Genomic DNA, 12,711 nt, shown 5'->3' on the forward strand with positions numbered 1-12,711 from the left:
ATTTTAGATACAAAAGGTAAGGGACCCCAGTGAGTTAACAAAAGAAATAAGCATGCAAATCAATTTCAGACAACAGACACCAGTTACTAATTTGCCACTGGGTGTTGTTTAACAGTCTGAGAGTAATGAAAAGAATTTTCAGGGAGAATAATTGTGTTCTGGGCTATGCATGTGCTAAGGATGATGTCATACCCTGAAAGAATATCTATGCAGACCATAAATAGTCTTTCAGCTACAGAGATTTAACACTTATTTTGCAAGATGAGAGTGTATTTTCAAATAAAACGCTTTTCTCTTTCTCTAAAGAAGGATATTTCAAACTATAAAGCAAGTTTCATTGTTAAAATTATGCTAAACAGTGATATGCTGTAATGAAAAGTGAGATGCACATAGCAAAATAGAAGCATGAAATGAAGCCCAGGAAAGGGAGGGGAGGTGAGACCTTGAATCCTTTTGGCACTATGTCATTGATTTGCTTTGCAAGCTGAAGCAAGACCCCAGTTTGCCTCCCAAAAAGCAGGGACGGAGGTCACAGGGTTGCACTCTGCATTACAGGGTCACATGTAGTTTAGTTATGATTAAGTGTAGTGTCTCCTGGCCTTGGTGCAAGTGTAGCTGTCTGTCTAAGAAGAATGGGACTCAGACAGTTGCATCCCCAAAAGCTTTGAGAACCTCAGGAAAAAAGTGTGGTTGGATATGCATGCTTACTCACCTAAGACTTGCTCTAGCCAATGCCAATGCTCCCAGTATTTAATAAAACTCAGATCTTGTGTAAATTCAGATGAGTAGCAAAAAGCAAGACTTTGTTTAGATGCAAAAGTGCAACTTTAAAACAATATTTTAGAAATTATAATATTGTGCTTACTCCTGACTGATGATTAGCCCCAGCATTAGTATAGGACAACTGGAATGCAGTTAATAAGACTTAGCAGGTACTATTTTACCTTCCATGGCCACAGCCCATGCTGCATCTTTCTGTTACTTCATCAGACAAGTTCACACGAAGGCTGTCATACTCTGAAATGGTTCAAAAAGGAATCATAATATTCCTGCATTGTCTTTGACTTTCTTCCATTGTCTCTTTTCCATAGCAAGCTTCAAGATCCCACTGGGACTTGTGGTATTTTGGCATTGTATTAAGCACTTTATCTAAGCTCTCTGGAAATACCTACTTACTGAACTGTACTCACGCACATCTGCTGCTCACTTATTATACTGGAAAGCTTGTAGACTTTTTGCTTTTCCATTATGAGAAACCATCTCAGAAATGGCACTCTGGAGAGTTAAAACTTTTTCTGGAAAAGACTGGAGGAAAAGAACAGTATGAAAATAGATTCATATAGAATTAAATAAATTAATGCTGCTCTGCTGGTTCTAGACTATATGCTGAATCTTTTTCTCATTTCTCAAGTGTTTAGCTCATTCCTTGCATGGTCTCCATGTTTGTTACATTTGAGGAAATGATCTTTCTGTACTATCCATCTGTGCTAGGATTTCTGATACATAATTATAACATATAATAGTATATAATTATTTAATATATAATTGCTGAAAATAATGTGGCTTGTGTTTAATTCAACATAATGTTTGACTGAGGCTGGGAGAAACAGATGGAGGTTTCGGTGGCTTTATTGTGTAATAGGGATGAAAACATAGTCTTTCCCCTGGATCCACCAGATTATTCTTGAGGTAGAAGTATTTGCATCATGTAAAGCAAGAGTTAAAGAATGCAGGCAAGCCACAAGGTGGGAATTAGAAGTAGATCAGGCAGACCTTCCTTATTTTGTCTGTGCCAAGCAGTGCTGCTCTGGCTGTGGCAGCTGCTGTAGCTCTAGGGCTAAAACAGCAGCTGCCAAGTACTGCCTTGAGGTGCTGGATTTTTTTTTTTCTCTAATCCCTCCATCCTGGGCTTGTGCTCAGCCACAGTGCACTCTGTTCCTGTACAGCATTTAGGAAGTGGGTAGTAAGCATTAAAACAGCTCCAGGTGGAGGGATTTTCATCCACCTTGTCTAAAATCAGTGCAAGCCTGCAAGGAAGGCAGCGAATGTACTAAGATCAAAGATCACTGGTACACAGCAAGACAGAAGGAATGCCCTTATCACTTAATTGTATCCTGAGTCAGGTATTTTATACTAGTATATACTTTGAGATTGAGGGGTAGAAGGATTTAATAATAAGAATGGAGCTGTAGAAATTTAGACATCTTCCTAATTCTTGAAAATTGTTTAAAAAAGAAGTCTGAGTGATGGATTATTCCTTGTTTTTACAGAAAAGTGTCTTTATACTTTGGATAAATTATTTGAGTTCCACACACATGTCCTCCACTGTTTCCAGAAATCAGACTCCTAGGGAAGGTGTGTGAATTCCCATGGTCTGGGCAGACCATAAGAGAGAAACTGAATTAAGACATAGAGGTCATTCTTACCTTTTGCTTTTGCCAGCAGCTTGCATGCCTACAAAGCTCACCTGCAGAAATTACATATTATCAGTACATTTCAATTAGGTGTGTATTTAAGGAGAAAACTATCTAAGAATCATTCTCAGCATTACTGCCCCTGCAGACTCCTGCAAGTGGTAAAAAACTGCAAATTACCTTTGTATTGAAAAGAGAAACGAAACCCAAGTTCATACCATGTGTTTATAGTGACCCATGCAATCTTTATCTGGGTACTCATTTTGAGAGATGTCAGAGAGAAGATACGGTCCTTTAGTCTGACCCAAACCATACGCTGGTGCAGGTGTAGCCCATTTGCAATGTCATTTAGGTAAATGGTAAATATAGTTAAATAATTTAATTTCAGTGGGTGTTGATCATTTTAAAAACCTAACAGGACAAGCAAACTGGAATCTAGGTTAAGGGTGGAGTGCTTTGAATGAAAATAACATGTAGGAATGTTACTCAATACATACTTTAGGAACATTTTCCTAATGGGAAAACCTACAAAATACATCTTAAAGGCTTGTTCTACCTGAAAAGTGAGTGGTAAGTAGTGTATTTTTATCACATTAGTCCACTTCCTTCACCTACTAGTAATTTCTTCTCATGCTTCTAACAAAAAAAAAAAAAGTTCCTGCTTTCTTCTACTGCTTGTGCATATAAGAAATAGCAGTTTCCTAACACAACTGTTTATTAAGTTTCAGTCATTGCCTCCACTAGAAACCTGCTGAAGGCAAATGGACTATGCAGTTGTCACTGAAGGCATAATTTAATGATGTAGTGTATCTCTACACTGATGAATTCAACCTTTTTAATGTGCCTAATCTATGGTGTGTGAAGCAGACGGTACTTGCAGACCTGTCTGTGGAAAGCCCATTTCCTCTCCTTTTCTCTTCTGCATGTGGTAAACAGAGCCTGTTTATTAAAGAAGCCATCAGGATACAAAGTTGAAGCCTCAGGAGCCACTTCTACAGTCGCTTTTCAGAAGGTACCGCCTCCTTCAAGCAGTTGTTTTCCAAGTGGCTTCCAGCATCCCCTACATAATTGCCTTGTTTCACACTTGGCAAAAAATTGTATTGCTGGCCCACTGTGTGAACGGTGATGGTAAATAGTGAAGGATAGATGGAAGCAGTTGGGTGAGAAATCTGTGACAGGCTTTTATGTGAAAACATTTAGTATCTGCTCTCACTTTAATCGCTTATTATTTTTAAGTCAGTGACAAAAACATCCTGCTGAAATAGGAATACTGGGATCCCATCTGCAGGGAGAATGGGTAGTGTTAGATCTTACTATCGTGTACATTTGACAGTATATCAGGCAAAGATATTAGTTGCTAGTTTTACTGTTGTTTTTTAAGATTGCTCATGAAAAGTTGCTTTAGCCAGGCTTATGAACTTTCAAGTGGCTGCATAAAATTATATCTTGTCTTTATTTATCCATATCATAAAGTTATTCCAGTAAAAATAAAACAGAGACTTAATCTTTTAGAAGTTTGCTATACCTTTATGTTGCCCTCAGGCCACTTCTATTTTTCTTTGGAGAAAGCGCGTTTAGATTTCTTCCAGAATACGACTACTTAGTAAAAGCTGGAGCTGTTTGTGATAAATCTTCAGTCCTTTCAGTCACATGTATATTTGTATGAAATATAATAGTTATTTTTCTTTTGTCTTTTAAACATCCACATTTTGTAGCTGTGGATTAAGTATATTGAAACATATCACTGTTGTGACAAAATTGTCCAAAAAACACAGGACTCACTTTTTTTCCTGTTACAGAACTTAGAAATAAGTATCAAAACAAAGTATGACATACGGAATAGCAACAGGCTGTGTAAGAGTGATGAATATGTTCCAGGTTTAATGTAGATGGAAATGGAAGCACTTTCATACCTGCCAAAACCTTTTAACAACATTTTGAAAACTGGTGTTTACATTCTTTGAAATGTTTATATCTAGAAGCAACTTCCTACTTTGGCAAACTTTTTAAAATCCTCTTGGACCTCTGACAACGAAGCTGACAAATATACCCTGATGTTATCTGAAAGCTTGTTTTCACAGAACCCCAGAACTCAGAAGAAGTATGGTTGGAAGGGACCACAGTGGGGCATCTAGTCCAACCTCTCTTCTCAAGCAGGGTCATCCTAGAGCAAGTTGCACAGGTTTGCGTCCAAACAGTTCTCGAGTATCTCCAGTGAGGGAGACACCACAATCTCTCTAGGTCTCCTGTTCAATAGGAGAGTTAGCAAAACTAAAAATTTAAGGGTTGTAATTTGAGAAACTCTACCTTAACAAGGAATTAACACTGTTATCCCCTGGTGGTTTCTTCCAGGAGGCCCAATAGGAAGACTAAAGTATCAGTCAAGATGAATTTTAGAAATATTGGAAAAAAAAAATTGCAAGGGTCACAAACAGCATTCTCTTTTACCAAATGCTTTGCTTAATAATTCACAGTCTCCTACAACTCCTGACCATTCTGTGGTACAATATTACATCATAGATGTCAGTAGCACCATGTGGCTGCTATTCAGCTTGCCCATGGTGCCAAATGATTTAATAATTATTAGGTTGTCAAACCAACATGGTATCTTTAGAGCTAGGCTTACCCAGTCCAGTTTTGCCAGTCCAGTCTCACTGTTTCTGTGTCCTTAATTTTCTTCTCAGACACAAGATAGCATCCCAGTTCCAGTCCAATAAAGGGGAAGAAGTGGTGTGAAGGAGACCTGTTCTCCCTCTAGTCCTTTCCAGCAAAGGAGCAAAGCAGACAAGGGCTAGGTGCTTATGGGCTCAGGGAACATTCACGGGAAGTGAGAGTGCTGGGTCCCTTGCATTCCTCACCTTGGGAGGTGAGATGTTGTCCTTATCCTCCCTCTGGGTATCAGCACAGATCCCAGCTGTCCTTGTCTCCCAGCCTTACAAGTCAGGTGAGATCAGCTGGGAGGTGAGATTGGGTTCATGAAAGACAGACACATTCTTGTGGTGCTCTCTCTTTCTTTTTGCCATTTGCCCCAAAGGGTGTTTTTGTTATTATCAAGAAAAAAATCTACTCAGTACAGCCACAGTTCTCTTGGAGCAAATCAATTATTTGGGTGAGGAGTACAGAGATTACCTGCTTCTGTTGTTTGGTTTTGAGCTAAGGAGCTTTTCCCATCTTTATTCACTGCATGTCGTGGGAACAAATGGAGGACATAAAGCACTTCGTTCTTGCCCAGGCTCAAGGGGAAAGGAAAAAAAAAAAAGGAGGTTGCATTTAATAGACAGAAGTCTGGGATCCTGGAGTAGAAGCTGTGTATGAGTGCCTCTCAGATGACGCTCCAATTCAGGAAAATTGGTGAAAGGACATCTGTTGGCAAATTGCTTTTTTTGGTTATTGAGAACAGCAAGTTGAAAAACAGAGATGAGGATATGTGGGATCCCAACTGACCATAAGAAATCAAATTGCACTCTTTAAAAGAAAACTGATTACCAGACATATTAAGCTTTAATCTTATTTGCAGTTAGTAGCCCCAAAGAGAATGTTTTATTGGAGACCTTCCAAGAACAGCTATTGCAGACAGCTTGTAAAGCAAAGACGATGCAATGGAAATAATGCAAATACAGTTCAACATTTGCTATAATAAAGTTAGTTTATGACACCCTTTGTAACAACCTCAACAATAAATGCCAATTTCCTCATTGGCAATTAGCTCTGGTGAGACAAACACTTCCCCAAAGTTGACATGAAGACAGTGTTTACATATTTCTTTCTTTTTTACAAAACTGGCTGTATCTGGCACATAAGTGTACTTTTTATTTCTAAGATTTCTAAGCATCATTTAAATACTGAATGAGTTCAAATGACCTCCACTAATGTGCTGCCTCTGTGCATTCAGTTCAAGTGGGATGCTGCTTCATATGCAGCAAACTGCCAAATCCTGACACAGTGACCTGCTTCAGCTGGGGAACACTTTATTTCCAGTTCTGTGAGGATTCTTTGGCAAGGCTGCTCCTGGCTGTTGTCCTCATGACACTGAGCCGTGCTGCTGAGGTGAATTATGGTGACACATACCTTGTCTGTGGGATCTGGTCACTGATGCTTCTGTTTACCTTGTAGGTAGTCTGAACTTCAGTTCCTCATCTGCCCAGAGTTTGGTAGCTTTGGCATTTGTGTTGGTCAATCTCAGTTCACCTCTCTGCAGCTGTAGGTGGGCTGCAGATGTAGGATGGAGACTTATGCACTTAACTGTGCCATTAATGCCTGGTACAATACAAATTACACAGGAGGTTCTCCTCTACATTTTCCTTAAACCTGGTATTTTGTGGGGTTCTGGGCACATCAGAGGAGTGGCACAGCTTGGGCAAACATGTAACCAAAGAAAGAAAAATACTCTTTTCTTTTCTTTTCTTTTCTTTCTTTTTTTTTTTTTTGTCTTTCTCCCATCCAGGCAACTTTGCAGCATGTAGGTTAGAGGAATTTGAGAGTCTCATGAAATCAGAAGGCTTCCATGGACTATAATTACAAACTATCACAAGGATTTTTAAATTGTATTTCATTGATCTCATGTCTTGGAGATGTACATATTTTAAAAGATCCCTCCAGTTGTAATTTACAAAGTTGACTTAGCAGTGTTGCAGTACGCTTCTCTTAATACAAATGCCAAAAAATGTAGTCTTTATAGACTACATTTTTGAAAGTTGACTTACTCCAAAATTACATCTTTTTATTTACATGGTTTAGTAAATTCATATAACTTCTTAAAGTGTCTTTCGCTGTATACAGACATATTGCATTGACTTTTTCTTTTCATGAAATTGATAATGTTTTTGCTAAGTGAATTTCCTGGACTTGGTTGCAGCGTAATAAAATAGATAATCAAGGTGTAATAAAGGCATTGCACCAGAGGGATTTGGGATATATCCTACAGCATCATCAATCATAACAGAACAAGTGTTAAGCTGCTTGCATACAACAAATCTCAAACATATAGTGTAAACTGAAAATACACGGGTTTTTTTGCATGGGAAAGCCTGATACTTCTTATATTATCTGCCCATGTATAAGCACACACATATTCAGTCCCCAGCCTATAAATGCTAAATGAAAGTATCTCGATAGCTTTTGTGTGCATTACATCTCACAGGGAAGCTACCTGTCATAGTACACACTCCCTGTTCAGTGTATCAGCTGAGCAATACAGCAAAGCTCAAACATTTAAGTTGTTTAAGCACACAAGGAATCCCATTCAGCTTACTGAAGGTGAACACATGTGAGAGCCCTGTGCTGGGCTAAGAATGCCTCCTTGTCCTACTGTTTATGCACTGGCTACCTTGGTATTTTCATAGGAATGTTGACTCTGTCACCTGACTATAACTTGAAGTGTTTTTCAAAATGCTTTTTATTCAAACTATTTCTGTCAATATTAGTCAAATCCCCTTTTAGTCTAATCCTCAGCTCACTCTGGCTAGGTGTCTCCTCAGGAATCCATCCTGCACTTTTGACTTTTCCCCAGTGAGGAGAGAGCAGGCGCAGATGGAGTTCAAGTGCAACCACCATGCTGCTGCCTGGCACTCTCCTGCTTAAAGAGATTGGGCCTGAAACAGCTTCAAAATATACACCAAAATATATGGAGAAACAGGATCGTGTATGCTACATAGCAAATTAAATACTCCTCCTCAACAGATCTGTAAGGGCATATGAGGATTCTGGTTTTGTCTGAAGAAAAAGCATCACAAATGAATGGTTTGAAAACCTAAGAGCCTTTAAAAGAGGCCTAAGTTACTTCCGAAGGAGGCAAAAGCAAATAGCACCTGTATATGTGGCAAACAGAATAAAAAGGTCAGTCTAAAAAAAAAATCGGTAGGAAAAAATAAAAATACCATAGAACTAGTGGCAGTGTATGGTGGGTAAAGGGCTAGTACCAGTCAGCGACTGAACAGAAACATCTTTAAAGAGAGAAATAAAGGGAAGCACCAGCAAAATTCCCCACAAAATTATGAGGCATCAGTTTGACACGTGTTTGGCACTCACCTAACTTTGTCTGCACATTGTTTTTTCCTTTCCCTGTTTAAATTCTATTTTGAATATAGGGTTTCTGCCAAGGAACTCGTTAAAAACGTTCATAATGAGCACAGCGTGTTTTTCGGGTTCTGTAAACAAATACCTCTTTAAAGTTGTACATCACTTCAGAGACTTAAGATTCACTCGTCAAGGAAACCCAGTGTTTTCTTCACTGAAACTTTGCTAGTTAGACTTTTCTAAAGAGGGCATATGAACTTTGATCTATAAGCTGTAAAAAGCTGAATTTAAGAGTAGGAAGATGATAAAACACTTTCCAGAATTCAAGTGTCAAAAACATATCTTGAGGGGTGTGTGGTTTTGTGTATGGTAAGTAATTTTCTAGTTATATTGAATAATCTTAGTCCACAAACATGTTTCTAGGGCAGATGTCTTAATATTTTGCTGCTGCCTTGCCCAGGGCCCACTGATGAGAAGAGGCTTGCTGCAGCCTAATGATCCGCTGCAACATCTTTCGGCCATGAGTCCCAACATCGCTGCTGGAGCACCACGGTGACGGTACCCAAGCTGTGCCAAAGCCACCCGTGGCCCAGCAAGGAGCTGGGAGCTGCCGCTGACCCCCATCTCAAGGCGTGGGAAGGACAGCTCGGTGCCACGCGGTTCTCGTGCGTCCTCACAAGCCCCAACCTACTTTTAAGGCACACGTAGCCGCGGGTGCAGCAGGTGCCAGCGCAGCAGGGATGAAACAGGAAAACACCACACCTGCCCACCGGCTACAGACCCGAGGGAAGACACCACGGGCAGCCGCAAACCCGAGCGGCGGCCACGCACCCACAGCGCACAGTGCCGTGCACGAAGCAGCGCACACCCCGCTCAGTCAGGGGCCCCCAGGGCGACACGTGTTGGACCTGAACCGGCCCAAGCGAGCAGCGCCCCCCGCACGGCGACAGGCGGGCACCGAGGGCACCGGCGCCCGCCGGCTTTGCTATACGGGGGTGGGCGGCAGTCCCCGACCTCGCCAGGTATCGGCACGCCCGCGACAGCGACCACCCCCACCCCACCGCAGCGACCCCCGCACATCCGGGGCAGCGGCTGGGCGGAGCGGGGCCGAGAGGGGCGGTCACCGCCCCTTCGCTGGTCCCGCCTCCCCGCGCCGCCGCCGCCGGTGATGGAGACGCGGCGCTGAGCGGGTCGGGCGGCAGCGGTGGTGCGCGGGAGAGCGGGCGGGGGCGCCGCCGCCGGCGGCAGCAGCGGGAGCGGCGGAACGCGGGGCATGCGGGGCGGGCGCCGCCGGGGGGCTGCAGCTGCGGGTTCCGAGGCGCCGAGGGAGGCGGCGGCGGCTCCTCCGCGGGGCTCCGTGTGACCGCGCCGCTGCGCCCGGAGCGCGGCTCCCGGCAGCCGCAGGAAGAGGGGGGCCGAGGCGGCGGCGGTGCGGCGCTGCTCCCCCGGCCGCGGGGCGAGGCGGCGAGCGGAGGCGCCGGCTCCCCGTGGCCGTAGCGGCCGCCGCCGGCAGCGCAGCGGCAGCGGCGGCCGCGCCTCAACTTGGTGCGAGGCAGCGGCCGCCGCGACGAGCGGGCGGAGCGCGGCTCGTCCCCGCCGCCGCCCGGAGGATTTACCCCTCTGGACTCTGCTCCTCGGGCGCCCGGTGACAGGCGGGGCCGGCGGAGCCCCTCGCCTCTCCCCGACGCCCGCCCTGCAGCGACGGAGAGGAGGGCCGAGGTGAGTGTGGGCTCCGGGCGCCTCGGGTTCCGCTTCCCCCCGCGCTGGGGCTCGGGGGAAGGGAAGCGCCAAGTTTAGGCAGCGCCGGGCTTCTTCCCTCTCGGTCCGCCCGCGGGGGAGCCGCCGCCTCGGCCGATCGCTGCTTCCTCCGAGAGGGGTGGCCTCGCCGCGGTGCTGCCCGGGGGCAGCCGCCGGGGGAAACAGGCACACACAGCCCGCGGCTGCCTTCCGGCGGCTCCCCGAGGTGCTCCATGGCCGGGGGAACTGGGGACGTCCTGTTGCTGCTTCCAGGGGTCGGGAGCTGCTGTGTGTCACAGCCTCCGGCAGCGTGCCTGTGAGTGTGTGTGTGTGTGTGTGTGTGCAGAGGGGCAGTACTAGGGCAGCATCCCCGGCTCTACCTCTGCACCGCTGTCGTATCAAGTTCGTGCAGTTAATGTTTATTATGTAACATGTGACTAATATTTTAGTCTTTCTCTTATCTGCTGGAATCCGGATCAGCCCTATTTTATTTCCTTTTAATTCATAAAGCTGAGGAGGGTCGGGGAAGCTAAGACTCATTCCAAGCGGTTGCCTACAGGAACTTGTTTTTCATGTGACTTTACCCGTGTTAACAGAGGGTTACTACCTCCTTCCACTTCAAGAAAGCAGAAGTGTGTGTCATCTGCCTTTTCCACCTCCGCTCCCCTTTTATTATTAAGTCCAGGCAAGTTTCTTTAGGTCCTGCTTGGTTTTAGCAAACTCTAGAACCTGCTACTTTGTAAACTTACTGGGTGAGATACTGAAATAGAAACTGATTTTTGTGCAGCAGCTGCTGAGAGAAATAACTTTTATGGCGATGAACAGGAGTGAAACAGTCTTCTGTTTATATAAATGATGTTGGCACTACATGAACTCTAAATGAACATAGCCAACAGCTGTGCAAACCAAAACTATGTAACTAACCATGTATTATTATACACTGCTGCTCTCAACTTCGCTCCTTTGCAAAGGCATTCAAGATCATGCTACTCTGAACACTTGGAACACCGCAGAAGCTGTTTTTCTTGTAAATACAAAGGATTGCTTATATTGGGAGAGCACTTTACTTTCTAGTGCAAGCTTCGTCGTTTTCTGTGACTTGGAATTTTGTCTGTGTCCTCCTGTGATGCTGGCCTGTTTTTTGAGTGGTGTTGCTAGCACTCTGAATTTGATTTTGCTGCATTTTATCAGCCTGATCTGTGAAACATGAATGTACATCAGAGGCAAATATAGTCAAATAGGGAGATTGTGGCAGCATGGTCATCTTAAGAAAAATGATACAAATGATACCTGGCAAGGACACCACACACAAGCCACCCTTGAGATCAAGGTGATAGTGACAACACATGGACTATTCCTGGATGCTGGCTGTCTGTTCAGAACTGTAAGCTGCATGAATGGATATACCTTATTTCTCATATACCTTGTTCCTATAGGAATAGGGCAGTTCAAAGACACTAATGAAAGTCATGGAAATGCTTTAAAAATACCATGTGACAATCATTGCATAGCCTAGTGGTGAGGTGGTACTGTTTCACTTTTATACAAAGATTTATTCCTCCCCCCTCATCATCTCAAAAAATCATACTGGATTTTTTCAAATAAGTTCAGGGATAAGCTATACAGAAAAAGAGTGGAGGTACTTTGGAATAAATTTCAATGACAAATTGCTACTTTAGTGAAATCATACCCTACTGTCTTTGTTGCATATGTGTTGATAATCTATATGTTAACTATAAACTTGTTAAATATTTTTCTTTTCCCTGTCACAGAAAGAGTGTAATCTTGGTCTTTGGGCTAAGAACAAAATGTAGCTCAAGGGACACTCATCCAAGAATTGAGTACTTCCAAATACTTAAATCCTTTGAATGCAATTTACATTATGTTTAGTTCAAGAAGCAAGAGATTATTGACAGATTTGGCATTTTATATTTGTAGTGATTTTTTTTTTATTTTTATTTTAGAGCACATAAGTTTCAGACTATCCACCTAGCAGAGAAGTTTGATTCATGGGACCAAAATGGTATGGTCTTTGGCTCTGCAGTCTTACCCAGCCTGTGTCTTTAAGTGGCTTCTGTGTGGAAGTGCAGGAAACACCTCTAGATGCAAGTTGATCTGTATCGGGAACTGTCAGTGCTTGTAAGGAAAAGGAACAGCCTACAAATTCAAATAGAACTATTTACTTTGTGTGTGTGTGTGTAAGATGCATTAAAATACCTTTTAGCAGTTGTTGTTGTGCTTTTTAAAAAGGTGCTGTTTCATACCTAATTGATCACTTTATCAAGAATTTTTGAGTTCTTGTATCTGTCTTAAATTATACCCAAAAGCTGAAAGTATGTAGTGCTGTCCTTCAGGCCAAGTTATAGCACATGTTTTTCATTCCGGTGTTGCTCTTTAGGATCTTAATGTTTAAAGTTTGTTTGGAAGGTGGTTTTTTGGTGCCCTCCTCCTCCCTTGCATAGTCAGCATGGTGCTTTTAGTACTGAAATTGTGACACGGGGGTTTATCTGGAGTTCATCTGAATGAATAGTTCATGACAGATAGA

General features: G+C 43.3%; 1 protein-coding gene across 4 annotated transcripts in view; it reads left to right on the plus strand.

The window, feature by feature from the left end:
- The window catches only part of GALNT1 (polypeptide N-acetylgalactosaminyltransferase 1), a 112,659-nt gene that overhangs the window by 16,166 nt on the left and 83,782 nt on the right, over positions 1-12,711 (plus strand). For 3 of the 4 annotated variants that reach the window (XM_050307424.1, XM_050307397.1, XM_050307415.1), the window contains exon 1: positions 9,990-10,148. The exons of the other annotated variant lie outside the window; for it this stretch is intronic. The gene's annotated coding sequence lies outside the window, so the exon portion shown is untranslated. Of the gene's footprint in view, positions 1-9,989; positions 10,149-12,711 lie in introns of those variants that run through there. 4 annotated transcript variants of the gene reach the window in all.

The sequence above is a fragment of the Myiozetetes cayanensis genome, unplaced genomic scaffold, assembly GCF_022539395.1.
Source record: "Myiozetetes cayanensis isolate MyiCay16 unplaced genomic scaffold, myiCay2020 scf1, whole genome shotgun sequence".
Classification (NCBI taxonomy): Eukaryota; Metazoa; Chordata; class Aves; order Passeriformes; family Tyrannidae; genus Myiozetetes; species Myiozetetes cayanensis.